At 46.2% G+C, this 8,007-nt stretch overlaps 1 pseudogene; it reads right to left on the bottom strand.

Moving 5' to 3' along the window:
* Positions 1-3,690: 3,690 nt before the first annotated feature.
* Positions 3,691-4,035, bottom strand: LOC110133164 (large ribosomal subunit protein eL38 pseudogene; annotated as a pseudogene).
* Between the last annotated feature and the right edge of the window lie 3,972 nt (positions 4,036-8,007).

Here is an 8,007-nt window from a genome sequence, read left to right as displayed (position 1 = left end):
AAATAAAATGACTATTAATATTTTTTTTTTTACTTTTTATTTTGTACTGGGGTATAGCCAGTTATGGAGGAGCCTGGTAGGCTACAGTTCACGGGGTCGCAAAGAGTCGGACACGACTGAGCGACTTCACTTCACTTCATAGCCAGTTAACAAACAATGTTCTGATAGTTTCAGGTGAGCAGGGAAGGGATTCAGCCATACATATACATGTATCCATTCTCCCTCAAACTAAATGCCTATTATTTTTCAATCACCACACTGAACTATTCCCATCCAGGTTACTAGTGACTTCTGTGTGGTCATTTTTGAGTTCTCATCTTGTTTGGCCTATGACATAGGCATATGACACTGCTGATCATTCCTTCCTTGGTTTCCAGGACTTCACACTCCCAGGTTTCCTCCTAACTCAGTGACTGTTCCTTCTCAGTGTCCTTCATGGGATCTGCCTCCTCTCCCAGGGCTCAATCCTTGATCCTCTTCTCTCCTGTTTCTATACTCATTTCCTTAGTGATCTTGCCCCATGTCATGCCTTTAGAATGGCACTTAGATGTATATCTCTACCCAGATCTCTCTCCCTTGAGATCCACACTCTCATATCTAGCTATGTCCTGAGCATCTCCACCTCTACATGGACATCTCAACGTCTGGATTTAACATCATCAAAGACAAACCCCTGATAACACCCCCTTCCAAGCCTGCCCTATTCTCAACATTTTGCATCTGTTGATGGCAAAATCTTGTCTTACTCATTCAGGCTAAAAATCCTGGAAAAATGGTTGGCTTTTCTTCCCCTTCGTATGTGAGCCTCCAGGAAATAATTTCTGCATTATCTTCAGAATGTAACCAACTGTAACCACTTTCTGCCACTCCCTCTACTACCACTCTGGTCTGAGTTTCCATTATCTTTCAAAGGGGTCTGCAGTAAGTTATCATCCTGCTTCTCCCTGAGCCCTCCTATAATCTGTTCTCAACACAACACCAGAGGGATCTTAAAAAAAAAAGGTAGTCAGGTCATGTCACCACTGTTTTGCACCCTACAGTGGCTCCTCGTGTCAGTGTTAAAACCACCGGGACCTTTTTTTTCTCGGTTTGTTACTTTACATACTGAATAGCAAAATCGATCAGCCATGCGTATGCATATATCCCTCCCTTTTGGACTTCCTTCTCATTAGGGTCACCTCAGTGCATTAAGTAGAGTTCCCTTGCTATACAGTATGTTCTCATTGGTTACCTATCTTATTCATAGTATCAATAGCATATATATGTCAATCCCAGTCTCCCAGTCCCGCTCATCCTGCCCCCTTTTCCCTTTGGTATGCATATATTTGTTCTCTATGTCTCTGTCTCTATTTCTGCTTTGCAAATAAGATCATCTATAACACTTTTCTAGATTCTACATTCTCTTCCGTTTAGTCGCTCAGTTGTGTCTGACTCTTTGCAGCCCCATGGACTGCAGCATGCCCAGCTTCCGTGTTCTTTGCTATCTCCCCGAGTTTGCTCAAACTCATGTCCATTGAGTGGATGATACAATCCAACCATCTCATCCTCTGTCGTCCCCTTTGCCTCCTGCCTTCAATCTTTCCCAGCATCAGGGTCTTTTCCAGTGAGTCAGTTCTTCACATCAGGTGGCCAAAGTATTGGAGCTTCAGTTTCAGCATTAGTCCTTCCAATGAATATTTAGGACTGATTTCCTTCAGGATTGACTGATTTGATCTCCATGCAGTCCAAGAGTCTCTCAAGAGTCTTCTCCAACACTACAATTCAAAAGCATCAATTCTTTGGTGCTCAGCTTTCTCTATGGTCCAACTCTCACATCCATACACGACTCCTGGAAAAACCATAGCTTTGGCTAGATGGACCTTTGTCGGCAAAGTAACGTTTCTGCTTTTTAATATGCTATCTAGGTTGGTCATAGCTTTTCTTCCAAGGAGCAAGTGTCTTTTAATTTCATGGCTGCAGTCACCATCTGCAGTGATTTTGGAGCCCAAGAAAATAAAGTCTGTCACTGTTTCATTGTTTCCCCAACTATTTGCCATGAAGTGGTGGCACTGGATGCCATGATCCTTGTTTTTTTTTTTTTTTTTAATCCTTGTTTTTTAAATGTTGAGTTTTAAGCCAGCTTTTTCACTCTCCTCATATGTGTGTTACTATACAATCCCTGGTGGCTCAGATGGCAAAGCGTCTGCCTACAATGTGGGAGACCTGGGTTCGATCCCTGGGTCAGGAAGATCCCCTGGGAAAGGAAATGGCAACCCACTCCAGTACTCTTGCCTGGAAAATCCCGTGGACAGAGGATCCTGGTGGGCTACAGTCCATGGGGTTGCAAAGAGTCGGGCATGACTGAAGGCCTTCACTTTCACTTTATACAATGTTTATATTTCTCTTTCACTTACTTCACTCTCTATGGCACACTCTATAGAACCCCAGGACTTTGTAGTAGCTTATATGAAGCCACAAGATCTGGCTTCCATTGCCTCTCCAGCCCTCACCTCCTACTGTTCATCTCTTCCAGTCAAGCTCTCCGCCTGCTCTCCCTCCAGGATCACTACACCCTCACCTTTGCCTGGGGGGCGTCGGCTGCACCTTCTCAGTGTTCTGGGCCCGCTCGTCTCCCGGGGTCCTGACTAGCCCCTCAGGACCGTCAGCTCTGTTCACATCTCACTTAACATTAAGGCTAACCTTGACCATCTTGCTTACATTGCAACCTCCTCCCACACTCTCCCCTCCCAGCACCCTCATTCCACTTTGCTCTGTTTTTCTATAGTTTACTTATGTTCATTGTTTATCTTTCTTCCCCATCCTGCTCTAGAACATTCACTCCATGACACAGAGACCTGTTTTGTTCACATACTTATTTCCAAGCACCTGGAAACTCTGCTGAATATATATTTATGGAATAAATTTAAAAATGGGAAAGTACTACTAATTAAGACAAAAATATCTAACAACAAACTAAAGTGCTAGTTATTCCAAATTTCAGAATACCTTTCTACACAATAGGTGCTCAGTAAGCATTTGATGAGTGAATTATGTACTATAATTTGAAAAGGAATCTCTGCACACATTTCCACAGCATCCATTTTGTGTACATGAGTTGGAGTGTATCTTGAGTTCTGCCTATTCAGTATCTGAAACTCATTTTGCCGTTTTCTACTTCAGGAAAAAGTACTTTAACATATTTTTCTACTATTCAGTAGAATATTTCTTTTTTAAATTAAAGTACAGTTATGGCTAATTCATTTCAATGTATGACAAAAACCACTGCAATGTTGTAAAGTAATTAGCCTCCAACTAATAAAAATAAATGAAAAAAAAAAGTACAGTTGATTTACAATGTTGTGTTAGTTTCAGGTGTAAAGTGATTCAGTTTTATATATATATATATATATATATATATATATATATATATTTCAGATTGTTTTCCCTTACAGGCTATTGCAACATATTGAGTATAATTCCCTGTACTGTACAGTAGGTCCTTGTTGGTTATCCATTTTGTATATAGTGAAAGTGTTAGTCGCTCAGTTCTGTTCGACTCTTTGCCACCCCATGGACTATAGCCCACCACGATCCTCTGTCCATGGAATTCTCCCAGCAAGAATACTAGAGTGGGTAGCCATTCCCTTCTCCAGGGGATCTTTCCAACCCAGGGATCAAACCCAGGTCTCCTGTACTGCAGGCAGATTCTTTTTTTTTTTTGAGAATTTAAAAAATTTTAATACAGTTCAAAGCAGCGTACGTGGTTCATTTCAGTTCCTTCATAGCCAAACCTGGGGGCAGGGACTGCTTCAGCTTCTCTGCCTTCTCTTTGTCTGTGATGACCAAGGTGTAAAGGTATCTGCTGCATCGAACTTTAAACTTCCCATTATCCTTGTTTTTCTTGATCTTGACAGACTTGGTGTCCTTGCGCCGGGCCGTGAGCAAGAAGTCCTTGATTTCCTCAATTTTGCGAGGCATAGCGACGAGACGCGGGGCGCGCGGCTGGAACGTCAAGGGGCGAGAAGCGAAGACAGCGGAAAAGTGCAGGCAGATTCTTTACCGTAGTGTGTACATGTTAATCCCAAACTTCTAATTTGTCCCTCCTCTCCCTTCCCCTTTGGTAACCATGTTTGTAAGTCTGTGTCTGAGTATTTCCATAAATTCTATCACTCAGAGGTGGCTGAGGAATTTAAGAACTAGGATAACATGATGAAAAGGTTGCAGGAAGGGGAACCCCTTCTAGCGCCCAGGAGTGGGCACTTGTCTAACACTGAGAAATGAATCATCCAAGGAGACACACATACTTATTATTGAAAGGTTGGGTCTGGCTGCTCGCTGCCCAAAAGTCAATAAACAGGCCCAGTTGGTGGAAAGGAAAGTTTGCTTTATTTCAGATGCTGGCAACTGGGGGGAGGGCAGACATCTATCCAAAGGCTGATTCCCCCCGCTGACAAGCAGGGGGTAGGAACTTTTATACACAGAGTAGGGAGGGGGGTTGGCTACATACAGAAACAGCATAGTGAGCTCTGATAGTCATCTTCAGATTGCTCATTGGTAGTCTGACTAGCATCATCTTGATTGTTTTAGGTACAGTTAATCTTCAGTTCCAGAGTCTATTTGTTCCCATTTCTTTGAGAACAGTTCTTGGAATTGTGGCAGCTCATGTCCTGGGTACAGTCTGGTCATCTTGTAGTTAATTTTTCCAACTGGGGTTTCAGTATCTGTAAGACAGCTCACAGGATATGTCTCAGAATATTATCCGTAGTCCTTGAGAAGAAACTAAAGGTCCTTGACTATGCTTCATGACTACATTATTATTATTTGATCTCCTTTGACTGTTTTCCTTTGTTTGCGCATTTCTCACTTCTCTGATGAAACTTATTCTTTGCTAAAGTTTTCCACAGACAACAGGCAGGCAGAGGACATGGCTTGGGGGAAGGACCATAGGGTCATGCTCTGTTTCATGCTGACAGAGCAAGAGGTTTTATTGAGAAGGGGTGCCTGGGCAGAGAGCAGGAGGGTAAGGGCACCCAGGAGGTCTGCTCTGCCACATGGCTCACAGTCCCGGATTTTATAGTAATGGGATTAGTTTCTGACTCAGGGTCCTTCCTGGTGGTGCACACATCTCTCAGGATGGATGGATTCCAGCAAGGAGGATCCCGGGAGGTTGGTAGGACACGTGGCATCTCCTTTTGAACTTTCCTGAATTCTCCAGGTTGGTAGTGGATTTTTAGTTCCCTGTTCCTTACCAGGACCTCCTGTCACAGTGTAACTCACATGAATGGTTATGGTTCCTGGCCAGGGTGGGCCGTTCCAGTCAGAATTTCCCTTAACACCTCCCCACTCAGAGATTGCATACTCAAGATGCTTCTTGGTAATCTCTTTCTTCTGTAATTACTCCCTGCTGAGATTCTTTGCCAACTAGCTGGGGCCTTCCTGGTGGCTCAGTTGGTTAAGAATCAACCTGTAATGTGGGAGACCCATGTTCTATCTGAGTGGGAGAGATCCCCTGGAGAAGGAAATGGCAAACTACTGCAGTATTTTTGCCTGGAAAATCCCATGGACAAAGGAGCCTAGCCGGCTACAGTCTATTGGGTTGCAAAGGGTCAGACACAACTGAAGCAACTTAGCACAAGTGGGCGTAGGCATGCGCAGGAGGCCCAACAGGCCCAGAAAAGGAGGCAAAATTTGGGGTGAATTTTGAATGTGGTGGATGCAGAACTTGTCACTTTCTTCTGATTGGTTGGTGGTGAGATAATAGGGCGGTGCTCCAGGAATCTTGTGCTCAACCTGAAGTTACCATCCTCCACCTGGGTAGGGGCCCAGGTTCTGCAGAACTCAGAGATACTGTTATGCATATTCCTTGAGTAGGAACCAGGCTCCAAGGCTGTACCACCACTAGATTTCTCCTATTTCTGCTTTCCCTTCCTTCCCTGATAAGCAACGGTTTGAATCGGCCCTTTGGAGTTCAGGGAAGATCAAGGAGGCTGAATGAAGCCTATATCACATAAACAAGAAAAACATGAAGTAAAGGATGCTTCTGAGGAATAAATCGTTGCATGGATGGTCAGAGTGAAACTGAGCCGCACCTTGCAGGTCCTTCCCAGTTTCAAAAGCCCCTCCATGTCCCCTGTGTCTTATATGTAGAAAACAGAAAAAAGTCTCCCAGGCCTTCCTTGAGTGCCAAAGAACAAGCCCAAGCAGTTACTGATAGGGTCACAGGACACCTAGTTCTTCCTGAAGCCATAAACATAACAACCTGATGCATTATCTTTGAGTTGTTCTACAAACGCTAAGACCCCCGCCACTCAGGAGGATGTAACTACAAGTCCACCACAAGCACACAGACTCCAGACTGGTTGGAACCAGAAGGTTGAGATTCTGGAAACATCACCCTGTTACCTCACCACCAACCAGAGAGAAGAAGGTCCAGGAGCTGGTCAAGCAACTATGACCCTTTTCGCTAAGTCTTGCCTGAAAGTGATTGGAGGGTTCAGGTCTTTTGTGCACCCAGCATCTATTCTTGCTTTTAGCCTTTGAAATAAATCTTTCTGTGCTCCAAACTCCCAGGTTCTGAAAATTGTTTGGCTTCAGTGAGCCAGGGACACTTGGGAACTTGGGTTGCATAACAAAGAGTGGTATACTTAGGGTGAGGTGAAAGTGAAGTTGCTCAGGTGTGTCTGACACTTTGTGACCCCATGGACTGTAGCCTACCAGGCTTCTCCATCCATGGTATTTCCCAGGCAAGTGTACTGGAGTAGGTTGCCATTTCCTTCTCCGGGTATCTTCCCATCCCAGGGATCGAACCCAGGTCTCCCACATTGTAGGCAGACACTTTACACTCTGAGCCAGCAGGGAAGCCGTAGTGAGGGCCTAACTTTGTTCCAGCTGTGTGACCTGCAACTAGTTTAATTACTCTAAACCCTAGTTTCTTTATCTGTAAAAACGAGGCTAAGGCACAGCATTTGTCTATGGATGACATGTGATTAACATTGTCTGAAAAACAAACAACTCTGCTTAGTAAGCAACTGAAAAGTGGAAACTATTATATGCTGGTGTGCTCATCGTGTCAGACTCCTTGAGACGCCAAGGACTGTAGCCCACCAGGCTCCTCTGTCCATGGGTTTCTCCAGGCAAGAATACTGGAGTGGGTTGCCATTTTCTACTCCAGCGGATCATCCCCACCCAGGGATCAAACCTGCTCATCTTGCCTCTCCTGCACTGGCAGGAGGATTCTTTACCACTAGCGCCACCTGGGAAGCCGGGGTTAGCATTATAATGAATTTGGGGCGGGGGAAAGACTGCTTTTGCACCAGTAGGAAGGAGCTTGCTGTTAGGAACCAAACGGTTCATTTAAAAGGAGGTAGGAAAACAAGGAAAGAAAAGCAACAAAAAAGGTGAGATTCAAGATTTCAAGTTGGTTTGTGCTGATTAGGACCCGGAATGGGGAACCTTAGGCCTTCCCTCTTGGAAGTGCCTCAACTGCGAGAGCTGCGAGCGTCGCGGATCCCCGCGGTGGAAGCAGCCGGATCGTGTGGGAGGTCCTGATTGGGGGCTGTGCGGCTGGGACTGGCTGAAGGCCACCTAGGTCGCCCTCCAGTCCAGGGTCGGGGGTCCGGAGCTCCGGGACCAGGCGGGCAGCGAGAGGAGCCGCGCCCGGAGGGCTCCGCGTCCGCGCCTCCCTCTACCTGGCGCCCCTCCTCGCTTACGCGTCGCCCACTGCCGTCCCCACCCTTCGCCTCGCTTCTCCTTCCAGTCTCCGAGTGCATCCTCTTCCTCACCCCACCGGCCCATTCCGGGACCCCAGGATGCCTCCTCCCCTTCCTGGTTCTTCTGGCTGGTTCCGTAGAGTTTGGCTTGAACTTTTGAACCCACCAATGAGCGCCGTGCGCCCCTCCTCTCTCCGCCCCGAGGGTAAAAGCCGGCCGAGGGCTGGGAGGCGGGGCGCCGGAGGCCGGGGCGGGGCCGGGTGCCGGCCCTCCTGACACGTGGCCCGGGTAGGGGTTTATAGGATGCCTCCGGGCCCCG

Source organism: Odocoileus virginianus, chromosome 24, assembly GCF_023699985.2.
Source record: "Odocoileus virginianus isolate 20LAN1187 ecotype Illinois chromosome 24, Ovbor_1.2, whole genome shotgun sequence".
NCBI lineage: Eukaryota > Metazoa > Chordata > Mammalia > Artiodactyla > Cervidae > Odocoileus > Odocoileus virginianus.
The sequence above is the reverse complement of the archived record's forward strand: the minus strand, read 5'-3'. Positions and strand labels throughout refer to the sequence as shown.